Raw genomic sequence first — 16,002 nt, forward strand, 5'->3', positions numbered from 1 at the left:
GTCAAGACATATATGGGAGTTGATGCTTTCTGCTCCTCTCCCTTCTCTCTCTCTCTCTCTCTCTCTCTCTCTCTCTCTCTCTCTCTCCCACTCTCCCTCTCTCTCCTCTCTGAAAAAAAAAACTAAATAAGTACAGTCTTAAAAAAAAAGAAAAATCTAACATTTTAGTTAAATAAAAAGCTTCCTCATGCCATATTTTTTGTTTATAATATATATAAATGTTAAAACTATACTGTATTCACTGTCATTCAATTCCAAATGTTTTATATAAATTATTTCTCTTCTTTTTACATGAATAATTGAGTTGAGTAAAGTGATCTACATATCAATTAAATTAAGTTTCTTTCTTGGGTTTAAGTCCTTTATAAACTTGATGTGTTTTTTTTGTTTGTTTGTTTTGTTTTTTTGTATTTTTCTGAAGTTGGAAACGGGGAGGCGGTCAGACAGACTCCTGCATGTGCCTGACCGGGATCTATCTGGCACACCCACCAGGGGGCGATGCTTTGTCCATCTGGGGCATCGCTCTGTTGCAACCAGAGCCATTGTAGTGCCTGAGGAGAGGCCACAGAGCCATCCTCAGCACCCAGGCCAACTTTGCTCCAATGGAGCCTTGGCTGTGGGAGGGGAAGAGAGAGACAAAGAGGAAGGAGAGGGGGAGGGGTTGAGAAGCAGATGGGTGCTTCTCCTGTGTGCCCTGGCCAGGAATTGAACCCGGGACTCCTGCACACCAGGCCGATGCTCTACCACTGAGCCAACTGGCCAGGGCCCAAACTTGATGGTTTGATCAAAGAAAAAAATTATTATGAAGAATAGAACTAGTTTTAGTTTAGTTTTTTGTTTGTTTGTTTGTTTGTTTGGGAATCTTTATGATTTCTTTATAGTTACTATTTCTATTTTTCTTAATATTTTCAATCAGTGGTTTTCATGACTAAGTAAGTTCGGTTAAAGTAGAGGATTATCTCTTCTCCTTTAGTTCTGTCATCTTTAGCTTTGTATATACTATTTGGGGTGTTATGTTATTGTTACTAGACACATTCACAATATAAATACTACACTGTCCAGTTGTATAACTTCAGGCTTAATGGAGGTTCCCTCTGCTACTAGTCTTTTGCCTGTCTGTATGCAGATATTCATCTCTTTCTTTAGCTGATCCCACTGTTAAATTTTCTTCTTCATTTTGCACATCCAGCAGTTCTTTCTCCACCATTTTTTCCTTCAGTTCTGTTTTTTTTATTAGACTCATATTCAACATTTATATTTGTTTAAATTAAATGTATGTATGTGTTCAGAATCAGAAACCAAATAAGAATTACCCAAATCAAAGCATTATATTTTAACTAAATAAATCTTATTTAAGTGACTCTTATTCCAAACAAAATTAAGAGGTTTAATTATTTCAGCACTAGCACTTTATTATTACTATTACCACCACCAACAATATCACTTCATAATAATAATACATAATAATAATAATAGTTTCTATTTGTGGAGTACATACTCTATGCTGGCTACTTTTAAATTTCTTTATTGGCATCAACTTCTCATTTAATCTTCACAGAAATACTATGACGATAGCGTTATCATGTACTCATTTCAGTTAAAAACTGAGGCATAGATGTTAACCAACTTGGCTGAGGTTACTTAATTGTGAAATAACAGAAGCAGAACCTGAAGTTAAAAGATTGATCCTCATAGCAACACCCTTACTACATTTAGTCTCAAGTGAGAATAGTCCCTGTCCTGGGCTCCACAATTTAAGAAGACCCAAACAAGATTTCTCCATTCAATTCTCTATTCACAGATGTGGACTTCATGGAGTTAAGGGGACGTGCCTACTATATTCCCAACCATCCTCTAGATTATGCCTAGTGTTGCTTAAGACTGGAATTCACAACCTATACTGTTTTTCAGGATGTGCATGGGTCTCCTCCCATGCTGTGTCCTCATGAAAGCAGTATCATACTACAATGTAAACCTGCAAGCCCAAGGGTGGCTTTGGATTGGGAGTGTGGTTGAAGCTTGGACATACAGATTAGAGTATCTGAGGTTCCTCATACAAAGCTGGACTTAACAGGGGTAGGAAGACACTGGTGGTGGACTACAGGGAGAGGGTTGGGCACCAGGGTTTGCCTTACCCTGTGCTCTCTCGTACCAGTAAAAACTCAAGTCACCTGATGATGCTAAATTTGAAAATATACTTGTAGGTCATTTTGAAGGTGATAGATTGGCTTTATTTAACAATTTGTTAGCTTGATCTGTAACTTTCATATTTATATATTCAGTCATTTAAATGTAAACCTCATTGGGTAACTGCAAATACTGAGTCAGCCTATGTAATACAAATGCAGCCCATCTATACCTGAGCCTCCAGTATGGATGCTTCCTCATCATGCCTTCCTTCCACCAATTTAAATGAATGACTCTGGAATATGGATTCCTCTTTTTATTTTTCTTTCTCTCCGATAAAGCTTTGGTTTCTTTATGTTTGGGTTTGTTGTTAGGGTTGAGTGTTACAAGAAGGGGGCAGGGATGACACCAACAATTAACAATAAAGCTCACAAGATTACTATTTTATTCTTATATTACCAGAGTCGACATATACAACATTTAGTAGGCATCCCAAAAATTCTTGTGGGTAAGTGAGAAATAATAGCCACCATTAATTTAGTATTTATTATATGTCAGAAGTAGTGCTTTTTGCTTTCCATAGGTTATCTCAAAATAATTGACAGCAATTATTTTCCTTAAACACCATTAACATACTCTTTTACTGATGAAGAAACAACTCTGAAAGTAGCTATCTTCAGGTGACAAAGTCAGTGGATGACATCTTAGATATAAACTCAGGCCATATGGCTTTTAATGAGTGCAGCTCATTATAATATTATTTTGCCAGTAGCCATGATTTTCTTTCAAGTCAAGCTTACTCTGAAAACAGAACTCAAACAGTTGTGGACTGTGACATACTCATGCCATGCACAACTTATTTTGATGCTTTTCTTGGCAGGTGAGCTTTAACATCTACTAGAATACGATAAGCATGTTTACACTTAAATTTTGTTTCAAAACATATTAGGAAATAAATTGTGGGACTAAATGAAAGAAAGATATATACTGACATCAGTTCCCTTTTTGAAGTCAATGTATTAACACATTTGTTATGGAGTTATATGAATTGTGATTATTTATCATGCCTCGTGTTGAAGATACCAGACAGGATACTGCCACTATAAATATAATAATTCAGTCCTTGATTGTGTGCTTATGTCAAAAGCTGCATTGAGATTTGGAATGCTGATGAAACAAATGCAATAAAGAATGCTTTATCCATTTATATCCTGTAAAACAATATTAGATTATACATTCCCTCTTTCTTATGGTTAGCAATTTGGTTCTCGTGATTCTCTATTAAATTTATTTGTTGGTATATAATTTTCAAAGATTCTATTTTGAACATTAGTGTCTTTGCTTTGGCTCTCACTATAAATCATGTGTTCACACTCAGATGGTGAAAATACATACATATATAGGGAAGTAGTCACAGTACATGGGCAGACAGAAGATGTCAAGTTTGGAAAGAGGCTGGTCAAATGTGCAAGAGATGATGGCATGTGTTAATATTGAGCTGTGGGCGTTTAGGTGTCTTCTGGACTCTCAGGAGATAGTCATGGCATCTCCATTCCCTTTAACTCTTGCTCAGTGATTTGAAGCATTAACAGTTATCACATATAAATGCACAATTGGAAATAGAGTTGGGCTCTTGTTAGAATGGATCTCTAAGATAGGACTGCTGCCTAATGGGAAAGAGATGAGCAGAGTTCCAACAATTTATAAGCCATAGTATTTAATATTGTGCAGCAGACTGAAGTGAAACTCTAATTAAACCTGGATGGCAGGCAAGGGTAGAGGACAGGTGTTATGAACTCTGTATTAGTGTTCTGATGCCACATTTGCTCACTGTTAGACTCTGAAAACCTTGCCCTTCCTAGTATATGCAGGACACACATCATATTTGTCCTGGACTTCCTTTATTTTAATGATGTAATTTAGTTTTCTTCAGGAAGTATTAGCTCTTTGATTCAGGCTTGCGGAAAGGCCATAGTGATTAAACTCATCTAAGGAAATGTCAACTTGTATCCTCCTTCCATATGAAAGAATGTGGCTTCATCATTGAATCTACCTTAACCTTCCTTTTTGCCCTTAATCCAATTATATTAATATCATAGATATAATCTGTTACGAGCTAAATGGAAATTTCCTTATTACCTCTAGATGGGACATCATCCTTTGCAGTATCTTACTCTGTGTTGAATACATTCACATTTAAACACTTAGAGATATTTTTACCTGGGCCAGATAGTTTGGTTGGTTAAAGCATCATCCCAAAGCACAGAGGTTGGCCAGTTCGATTTCTACTCAGGGCTCATACAAGCTCAAATTGATGTTATTGTCTCCCTCTCTCTCTTTCTCTTTTCCTCACTCTCTAAAATCAATCAATAAAAAAGTTTTTAAAACAAAAACACTTTGAGATATTTATATAAGAAAAGTCCAGCTTGGACCAGTCATTAAGCTAACCAATTTCAAAAGAAAACATCTATGGTGTGAGTGAAAAAGAACATGGAAACTGGTGAAGTCTGGGTTCTATCCCTTGTTAAACAAGTTATCAGCTATATAGTCTCAGTCACACTTTGCATCTTCACTAACCATCAGTTCCTACATGTTTAAAAATGATGCATCTTAGCTAAATCCCCTTAAACTGTCTTGAGGATTATATGGAAAATACATTTTTAATATGGTTCTTTGGACAGCTCAGAGGTAGCCAAACAGCTTGCTAAATAAAACAAAAGAAGGAATACTTAAAATGTACAAAAGTGGAAGATTATGATTAATTAAAAATTTAAGTTTCTGTGGAATATTTTTTTCCATCAATTTATTTTAAATATAAGCTGCAATTCAACACTGCTCAATTCACCCAGCTCCCTGGGGGCATCCTGTTTTCCTGGCAGAAGTTCAACAAATTTTGTGCCTCATGATGTCCGGATTATATTTTAACAAAAGTATCAACAGCGCACCAAGTACCTTTGACTCTAGAGGGAAATAACACTTTTCGCTGGAAACCTGCAACTACTTGGAGATCTGCATAATGACTGAAATTTACATAGGTTTACATAGTCCAGGACTCTATTAGAATTTTGATGACTTAGAAAGGAACAGAAGGTTTTAAATTTTTAAGGGAAAGCCCCTAGAGTGTGAAGGCCTGAAACAAAATGAGCCCAAGGTGAGGTGCATGTTATGAATGGATAAAAGGATATAAAAACCAAATTCATCAAAGGAAAATGTGGTTTCCTGACCAAAAAGTGACCCAATGCTGCTTATGTATTCAAGCACTTTTATCCTTTAAAGGATGTTAATAACAGGTGGCCTCTCTTCATTCTGCTTTCAGAGAGGTGATATAGGGTAAGCCTATTTGTTAGACAAATATATATGACCATAGTTTTCTCAAAGAAATACTTGCATGAAGGGAGAGGAGGAATATCAGAAAAAGAAAGAAGATAAAAATGGGAGATAAGGAAAGGAGGAGTTGAGGAGGGGTTGAAAGATTAAAGTTGGGGTGAGGTGAGCAAAAATATAATATGATCACCATAGTGGAATCTGCTTGATTATATGGTTTAGCAGTCCTGTGGTCTGAAAAGTTTCTACATGGGATTATAAGCGGATAAAAATTTCTTTACTTAACCAGAGATTTCTGAGATCTGCCCAGATTTTCAGCCACACTTTGCAAATGGAGATAAGAAATCACACCTGTCCTCCTGTTGATACTGCCAGTAAGAACTTATATCTGAATTCGTGAGCTAAAGGTGACTTCAGTGCAAAGCTGTGCAAAACCCTGGGTTTCTGCAGAGTTCTTCAAACTCCATGCCAGCAGTAGAACATGGTGAAGCGATCCTCAAAACGTTCATCACCAAAAAGTCCTCTAATGTTTTCTTTGTCACACAAACCCCATAAATTATTTTTTTCAACTGAACAGAGTCCATGGATTTATTGCTACTTAGTATGTTTTCCATGTTTTATTTTTTTATCATTCAGCTGTATCCTTCTATTGTCATTCCAGATTGATATTACAAATCATGATTTCCTCCTTGAGTTGATTGAAATCCAGCAATGAAAACACTTCTCCTTTTGTGTTGCCTTTGTATTACTGTGGATGAGAATAGTCACTCCCTTTTTAAAATATTTATTTTTTTATTTAGAAATTTTAATTAAATGGGATGACATTGATCAATAAGAGTACATAGGTTTCAGGTGAACACCTCTATAGCATTTGAACTGCTGATTGTGTTGTGTGCCCATCATTCAAAGTCAAATAAATCACTCTGTCACCATATATTTGTCTCTCTTCACTACCCTCTCCCCCTACTCTCTTTCCCTTTTATGAGTCTCAGTTTTTTATATCCCACCTAGGTATAAAATTTTATAGTTCTTAGCTTTTTCTGATTTATTTCTTTTTCTTTTTGAAATGTTAAAAATGGCTCATGGTATTATTTAGTAGAAGAATCATAAACATATAAAATTATGATGTTAAACTAGAAAGGGAAATAAATTCAGACAGAAACCTCATATTAATTGGATGAATAAGAACCACATGAGTTAAGCTGGAAAAAACCCCTAGGGCCTCCTGATAATCTTGAGCAAGTTTTAATAATTTGCCCCTCACCTATGTTCCTGGTTTTGACAGGTATGTGGCCCATTCTCCTACGTTACTAGTCCCAGATAAGTGAAACAATGCAGTTGAAGGTAGGAGCAACAGAAGTTGAGTCAGGACCTGCTCCTAGCTGATTGAGAGGTTCATGAGAATCACCATTTCCCAGAGCTCTGCTTCTGCATCTATAAAATGAGGGCATAGGCTGTGTGATCCTGCTATCTCTTTTTATTGGAAAGGGCTGTGATTTTCCCTTTTTTGAACATCACTTTCTCTGTACCTTATTTTCTTTATCTGCAAAAATGGGAAGAATGCCTACTTCCTAAGTTGACTTTGAGGACTAAAAGATAGCAGTTGCATACCATTTCCTACACACAACTACTTGATTTTTGGATTCAGTTATCAAGAGTTCACAGAATGAGTTCAGGTAGTAAGTGATTTAAGCTCATTTTTCATAATAGCAAATGCTGAGTTTAACAGCAAGTATTTATTAAATGTTTTTAGAGCCTGGATCTCTGTACAAGCATTTTGCATATGGGCAACACTCTATGAAGGCTTATTCTGGTCTCATTAACCTTGACAATGGAGACAGCCTTGTTCAACTTTGTGTCCTAAAAGTCAGGAGTGCGCAGTCGATGTTGATGGCCCTCAGGCCAGTCCCAGGACACTACTGAGTTTCAGGTCCTCAGCTTTAAACTGTACTCAACAATATCTATCTGTTGTGCAGGTTTTGTAAAGAATGGTAAAGTACCATTTCAGAAAAGGTAAAATCATAGCTCTCATACAAATATAAACAGGTGGTCAAGATTTTACATGACTCATTAAACAATGTTATAACTAATAAAAAGAAGAATCTGAAATAAATGCACATTTTGTAAATCAGAAATATTGAAATTAATATCAAAATAAAAGTAAAACTAGCTTATTTCATAGTAGAAAGAGAAATCAATTGAACCTATACTAGAAAATATAAAAATAAAATTAAATTAAATAAAATTTGTCTATAGAGAATAATTCTATACTGCTAAAAGTTATTTTTAGTTTTCAAAGTTGTAAATCCTATAAAATATTTCTATGGAATCAGAATAATATAACAGAAGAGTATACTATAGACAATTTATAGCTTTCTACTGAGGTACAAAATTTTCCCTACATAAATAAATTAGATAGTCATGTAAATCAACTATCTGGTACCTTGCTTGACCTGTGGTGGCATAGTAGATAGTGTTGACCTGGAATGCTGAAGTTGATGGTTTGAAACCCTGGGCTTGCCTGTTCAAGACACATATGGGAGTTGATACTTCCTGCTCATCCCTTCTTTTTTCTCTCTCTCCCCTCTCTAAAATGAATAAATAAATCATTAAAAATTATAATAATGATACAGAGGCAATGAAATAGATTAAATGGTTTGTAGGCACTTAATAATTTGAATCAGAATTGTAACTCTGCCCTGGCCGGTTGGCTCAGCGGTAGAGCGTCGGCCTAGCGTGCGGAAGACCCGGGTTCGATTCCTGGCCAGGGCACACAGGAGAAGCGCCCATTTGCTTCTCCACCCCTCCGCCGCGCTTTCCTCTCTGTCTCTCTCTTCCCCTCCCGCAGCCAAGGCTCCATTGGAGCAAAGATGGCCCGGGCGCTGGGGATGGCTCTGTGGCCTCTGCCCCAGGCGCTAGAGTGGCTCTGGTCGCAATATGGCGACGCCCAGGATGGGCAGAGCATCGCCCCTGGTGGGCGTGCCGGGTGGATCCCGGTCGGGCACATGCGGGAAGTCTGTCTGACTGTCTCTCCCTGTTTCCAGCTTCAGAAAAATGGAAAAAAAAAAAAAAAAGAATTGTAACTCTAATATTTCCTAGGGTTGATATTCTTCCTCCATATAATTCAGGGGTCTCCTCTTTTTAAAAATTATACACTCTGAGCTTTATATATTCTTAAGTATATCTTTTTATTCTCTCTATTTCATCTATTGGGGCAACACTGGTTAAATAATATTATACAGGTTTCAACTGTACATTTCCATGATATACAATTTGTATATTGCTTTGTATGCCCACCACCCAAAGTCAAATCGTCTTCTACAACCATATATTTGTGTCCTTTTACTCTTTTTGTTTGTGTGTGTGTAGGATTTACAGGATGTGCAGAGATAACACAACTAAATTACCAAGATGAAACCATCTTGAATCTACTTCGGAGTCTCAATAAATTGAGTGGATTCAAGTTTTGCAAACAGGAACACTGACTGGTCCACAGACAGTTTGCCACAGGTGAGTGAGAGATCTAGTTTACTCCATTAGAATACTTCAAAAATTCATTGACTGTGGGCTAGTCAAATTACATTTCAGATGATTTTAATATTCCTTTGGTATAGCTGATAGTTTCTTTTCCTTTTTAAATGTACCGATGTGGATGCCAACATATGGCTAAATGTCTGGCCATTTCATCTCTTTCCTTTTGGGTTTCAGTGAGTTACAAATGGAGGAAGCAGCAGAGGTGGAGGGGGGAAGGTACCCATCTCATAAAACTTTTTCTAGCGTTGATATATGCACAGGGCGGGAGTCAAGCTGTTCCTGGAACAGATGTTTCTTTGCACTGCCGCAGGAGCTGGAAGAGTGACAGATTGACCTGCCCAGGATTCAGAGTGAAACAAGCAGATAAATAGTGATGCCCCCTGCATTTTTTGAATCTAGGGCAGCAGTTAGGTCGTTAATGTAAAACAAAATGTTTGGGAAAGCTAGCCAGCTGGTAAGATTGGAAAGCTTGACCTGGAGACAGCATGAAAATATTTTATGTTGGGCTATTGGGAAAATTGAACTTGGCTGCATGAATCAGTGGGAAAGAATGAAAGTCTGAGTGACTCAGACAAAAAGCAGTTTGTGAGCTGGGGGTCTGAGTTGTAGCATCTTTTGTAGTGAAAGTGCCATCACCAGTCAAGGTCACTTGAACCTAAAATTGGGACCTGTCCAGCTCTGTGAGGTGGAAATTATCTGTTCATTCTTCTGTGGGTTTTCACTATGTTGAGGAGAAATGAAAAAAGATCAACTTACAGTGACATTAAGCTCCACTTATGGCAAGAGAGACAGTTATACTTGCCATTTTAATTGAGTCACTGATGCTGTTTTAATGTTATGAGATCGTCGGGACCATGACAGATAAAAATCGCTCATACATTTTCCTGTTAATATTTACCTCTCTTTGTTGCACATATAACAGCTAGCTCTCCTGAATTCCTAATTTAAAAGCTTCCAAGAAGATTTTTTTTTGCAACAACTTATAACAATATGTAGACTAAGCTGAATTAATATATGTTATCTGTTCTCCAGAGAGTCCTTTGTTTTGAGAGTCACATAAGACCTTATGTAGGGAGGGGTTTGGTTGCATGTAAAGTGCTCTCTAAAGATGAGGAGGCAATAAGAAGATAAACATATGGTACCAGTGCTCAAGAGGAACATGAACCAACAAAGAAAAAAGAAACCTGAAGGTGTGTGTGTGTGTGTGTGTGTGTTTGAAGTGTCCACTTCTTTGCCTTTAATCTTAATCCTTCTGTATACATGAAAGGGGCAATATTATTTTTTTGAGTTAGGTTCTTTTGTTTAGAGGGAAAAAGCCTCATGTAGGAAATCCAGCTGAAAAAGAGAATTATTCTGCTAACAAAGGTGGGCTGGAACTGAATCAGAATTCGAAAAAAAGAAAAAGAAATGTTATGTTTGTACTATTCTCAGGAGTAACAGAGAACTTAACTCTTTATGACTCTACTTCTCCTTGAAATTCCTCTTTTATTTTTTTCTCTCTCTTTTTCATTCAACATGATTTTGAGGAGATTCATTTGAGTTATTAGGTACATCAATAATGTATCCATTCTCTTTCAACTGAGTAATATTTCTCGGTAAAGTTACACAACAATTTATTTAACTTTTCACCATTAAACGATATCCCAATAATTTTGCAGTTTGGGACTTTTTAAAATAAAAGTTTTTCTAAGCATTCATAAACAGATTTCTATGTGGACCTAAGATTTTAATTTATTCCCTGGAAGTGCAATTCTTGGATTAAATGGTGGTTGCATATTTGTATTTTTTCCAGCTTTATTAAGATATAATTAGCATATAAAATTGTGTAAGTTTAAGGTGTACAGTGTGATGATTTGATGCATGTATACATTGTAAAATGTTTAGCACAATATGGTTAGTTAACACACGCTTCATCTTACATAATTGCCGTGTTGTTGTTATGGTGACAGCATTTAAGATCTATTCTCTTAGCAACCTTCAACTATACAACACAGTCTTATTAACTATAGCCATCATGCTATATACTAGAGTCCGCAGAAGTTATTCATCTTATAACAAAAAGTGTGTGCCTTTTGACCAATATCTCACCATTACTTTTAGCCCCTAACTCCTGGTGACAATAAATCTCCAGTAGTTTCCCCTTGTCAGCAGTTTTGTTTTCTACTGTTTCAATTACCCATGGTCAGCCATGGTCCAAAATATTAAATGGAAAATTCCAGAAATAAATGACTAGTAAGTTTTAAATGCACTCCATTCTGAGAAGCATGCTGAGCTCTTGGTCTACCCCAGTCCACCCTGCCTGAAATGTGAATCATCACCTTGTTCGTTATATCCCCACTGTATGTACGACTCTCCAATCAGTCACATAAACATCTTAGTTTTCACATCAACCGTCGTGGTACCACAGGGCTTGTGTTTAAATAACATTTATTTTACTTAATAATGATGTCCAAGCATAAGAGTAGGAATGATGTCAATTTAAAAATGCCAAAGAGAAGCTATTAAATGTGTCCTTTAAATAAAAATGCGGGTACATTACAATAAAGTATTTTGAGTAAGAAACCATAATCACATAACTTTTATAATAATATATCATTATAATTGGTCTATATTATTATTACTTATTGCTGATCTTTTACTGTCTAATTTATGCATTAAACATTATTATAAATATGTACTGAATATATAAGAAAACACATATATGGTTTGGTACCTTCTGTGGTTTCAGGATTCCACTGGGGGTCTTGGAATGTACCACTCTTAAATAAGGGGGACTTTTATGCTATTATTTCTGAGGTGAACATTTTTAGATTCCATAGGTGAGACCATGTAGTATATGTCTCTCTCTGTCTGACTTACTTTACTTAGCATAATGCCCTCAAGATCCATGGCCGTTGTTGCAAATGACATTTCTTTTTTGTTAGAACAAAATAATATTTTATTGTATTATATAATAGAAATACATATTATATAATATGTATCATATTTTCTTTATTCATCAATTGATTGACAGTTTCTTTTCATGTCTAAGTTATTGTGAATAATGCTGTGATACACATAGAGTATAGATAGATACTTGATTGAGATAGTGATTTCATTTCTTTTTTATAAATATCCAGTGGTAGAATTGCTGTATCATATGATAGTTCTATTTACAATTTTTTGAGGACTCTCCTAACTGTCATCCGTAGTGGCTACACTGATTTATATTCCCATCAGCAGTGTACTGGGGTTCCCTTTTCTCTACATCCTTGCCAACATTTCTGAACTCTTGTCTTTTTTTTTTTTTAATAATAGTCATTCTAACATATGTAAAATGGCATCACATTGTAGTTTTGATTTGCAACAGAATAACTTGAAAGAGTTCCCCTTACTGGGAAAGAAAAGAGTGGAGTGAGCCATCAGCTTCCTCAGTCTTTAGAGACACTGCGCGGAGGACCTTGTTGGGTTTCAAGGCCACCTAGCAACTGGCAAAGATGAGATGTTCAGAGATGTTTAGGGACAAGGAAGAAGGTTAGGGACCATGAGGTGGGAACAACCATGGTTCCTAGTGTCCTGCTCTGCAGAGGACCCTATCAGCTTTTGCCATTAAAGAACCTAGGAAAGCTGCCTCAGACTCTCTACAGATTTCACTGGTTTTAGCCCCACAGAGTTTCATGCTTGCAGATGCCAGCCATCTGAGCCCCACCCCATGTTGCCTGGCCCTGGGACCTCAGAATGTGAACTGGCAGTGAACCCTGACCTCTGTGCAAGTGCTGAATATTAGCTGAGTCCTACTGGTTGATATTTGCCTTTGTTGCGTGTGCTTTTTCTGTCATATCCAAAAATGTCATTGTCAAGACCAATGTCAAAAGCTTTTTCCCTAATTATCTCATGTGATTTTAATTTTCTTTTCCCTAAAGACTAGTGATATTTAACATCATTGTTTATGCTGATTTACCAGATTTATATCCTCATCAGTGAAATGCCTTTTATATCTTTGGCTCATTTTCTAATTGGATTGTTTGTTTTTATACTGTTGAGTTTTGAGAATTTTTTATATATTTTATGCACTAGCCTTTGACAGATACGTAGTTTACAAATACTTTCTTCCACTTAGTAGCTTGTCTTTTCATCCTCTTAACAAGAGTTCACAGAACAAAAGCTTTTAGTGTGATGAAGTCCCATTAATCAGATTTTCCCTTGATGGCTCATGCTCTGAGTATCAAGTCTAAGAATTCTTTGCCTAGTCCTAGACCCCAAAGATCTACTTGTATGCTTTTTTCTAAAAGTTTTATGTGTTATAGTTAAATGCTTAATCCAATTTGAATTGACTTTTGTATAAGATGAAATTGTAAGTCAAAGTTAATTTTATTGCATATGGATGTCCAGTTGCTCTTCTTGGTGTTGACATCTATTGATTTTCTTTTTTTTATTTTATTTCATTTGAAGTCTTTTCAATTGTTGGTGTCATGAGTAATTTACAATTAAATTCTGGTCATTTTGAGTATTATATTACGAGACCATGTCTTACTTAAACTTTCAGATTTAGTTGACTTTTCTAAGATTGGTCCAGTACGGGACGTGAGTGTAGAATTACAACAGAGGTAATAAATTCCATTTTCCTCTGTTGACATATGAGTCGATGAGTGCTTTTTATTACTGCTCAGTGTAGGCAGGCATTACAGCTCCCACTAAACTTCCATTGATACCTTCCTGGGTGAGAGGGTTAGAAATGTTACTCACTTGGACACCACAAATATCATAGGGGAAAGAGTGGTCTCATTACTAAGTGGTCGTGAAAGCCCTGACCCTCCATGAAACTGACTCTGATACTATCTTAGCATGCGAAATGAAGTCCCCATGTTACTGCTAAGTGTAGGTGGAAGTCCAGGTTTCAAGTCATCTCCATGAGCCATGGTGGAGGATGAACTTGTTGCTAAAATTTCGGTGTCCAACTGGCCTTTTCTGATATCATTCTGATGGGGGGTTTGGTAGACCTTGTTATAGCTAGGTCCCCAGTAGAATTTTGCTGGCCTAGGTGGGAATAAGGCCATACCTTTTCCATGATGTTTAGAGGGATGAGAGTATATTTCCATTGTTTTTCTGTCTTCCTAAGCTACCTTTTCCTTATTTTCTTTTTTTGCTTTTGTTTTCTTGAGTAGAGATAGAAGACTTTAGTTGTTATTTGTTTGTTTCTATACCTGTCCACATATCTGGGTTACTGGTCTCTTCTATATGAAGACTGGGGTATATGAGACAAAAATAAAACTTAGGAACTCACCACCAGTTCATCACTTGGATCTAAGCTTTCTAGATAGACACTTTGCCTTTTTAACTTCTACCTTTCAAGGTCTTCTTACTTGTTTATCATATATTATATACATACACAATACATATATATACATGCATACATGTATGCATCAATGTATGTATGTATAGTATGTATTACAAATATATGTTACATATAATGCCCTGGTTCTGAAATTGTACTTAATGGGAGAGATAAGGATAAGAAAACCTATTCTATTTTCCTGGAATTAAAAGTACCTTGGGAGCACCTTTGGAAACATTTTGATGGGTCTATTTTTATTGCTAAAGTTTAAAAACAATATTCAAGGTAGAACCATAAAGATATAAAAAACAAAGCAAAAAAAAATCCAGCTTTTCACTAAGCCTAAGTGTTTGTGTTTGGGTAGGAATACATGCAAACCTATCTCATATAGATGACTTATTTTTACATAGTAGGGACTTAAAAATAATGATTGAATGAAGAAATAATTTCTAAATTAATTAATTTAACACATTGTCTTCTACATGTTAAATAATACACTAGGCACTGAGAAGAACATATTACATGATATAGATCTAACTTTCAAGTTACATAAATAACATCAGCAGTGCAGACATGGAAAGATGATCATAACTATAATATAGAAGGTAGAAAACTGACTTTCATCTACTTGGAGCAAGGTAGTTTCTTGTTCATCTTTGTCTGCTGCCAGTGACTGATGCAGCAGATTACTAACTATACATGACTTTCTGTATACATTTAGCAGGTGAAGAGAGAGCATTTGAGTTGCTGAGAAATGATATGCCTCATATTTTCCAAACGTTCTAAAGAAAAGGAGTTGTGTAATATTTCTTGATAAAATCTTCATGCATTTTACATTTTTTTACAAGTTAGAGAATTTTTTATGTAAATCTTATTTCTACAAATGAACTGCAGTATTTACTCTCCTGGTCTTGGTAGAAGCAAAAGAAAGATAAAAATTATTCTTCATATATATACTTTTTTTTTTTTTTGTATTTTTCTGAAGCTGGAAATGGGAGAGACAGTCAGACAGACTCCCGCATGCGCCCGACCGGGATCCACCCAGCACGCCCACCAGGGGCGATGCTCTGCCCACCAGGGGGCGATTCTCTGCCCCTCCGGGGCGTCGCTCTGCCGCGACCAGAGCCACTCTAGCGCCTGGGGCAGAGGCCAAGGAGCCATCCCCAGCGCCCAGGCCATCTTTGCTCCAATGGAGCCTTGGCTGCGGGAGGGGAAGAGAGAGACAGAGAGGAAGGAGGGGGGGTGGAGAAGCAAATGGGCACTTCTCCTGTGTGCCCTGGCCGGGAATCGAACCCGGGTCCCCCGCACGCCAGGCCGACGCTCTACCACTGAGCCAACCGGTCAGGGCCCATATATATACTTTTAAATATTTTAAATCAAGCACCCCTTTTATCACATCATATATTCTCTGACCTCAAATGTCAAATATAATAACAGGTTGATTTGCCATATATATAGTGGTCTATGAGTCAAAAGTCAGTACCACCCACACCATCATATGTGAGAAAAAATAAACTACAATGAATAAATAAAAACAGCAGCATATGTTAACAAGATGATTTAACATCACTTTCAAGATGGGAATTTATTCTAAATATAGCCCAAGGTCTGAATTTTGTCAATTTATATCAAATTTATCAGGTTGGGGATCTCATGAATTATGGTTTTCCAGTTACCTAAGGAAGGAACTTCATCCACAAATA

At 36.6% G+C, this 16,002-nt stretch overlaps 1 protein-coding gene across 1 annotated transcript in view; it reads left to right on the forward strand.

Moving 5' to 3' along the window:
* The window catches only part of LRRC4C (leucine rich repeat containing 4C), a 1,251,478-nt gene that overhangs the window by 747,379 nt on the left and 488,097 nt on the right, over positions 1-16,002 (forward strand). Inside the window, exon 5 of the mRNA XM_066363087.1 lies at positions 8,821-8,961. The gene's annotated coding sequence lies outside the window, so the exon portion shown is untranslated. The remainder of the gene's footprint in view (positions 1-8,820; positions 8,962-16,002) is intronic.

Source organism: Saccopteryx leptura, chromosome 1 (genome assembly GCF_036850995.1).
Source record: "Saccopteryx leptura isolate mSacLep1 chromosome 1, mSacLep1_pri_phased_curated, whole genome shotgun sequence".
Lineage (NCBI taxonomy): Eukaryota > Metazoa > Chordata > Mammalia > Chiroptera > Emballonuridae > Saccopteryx > Saccopteryx leptura.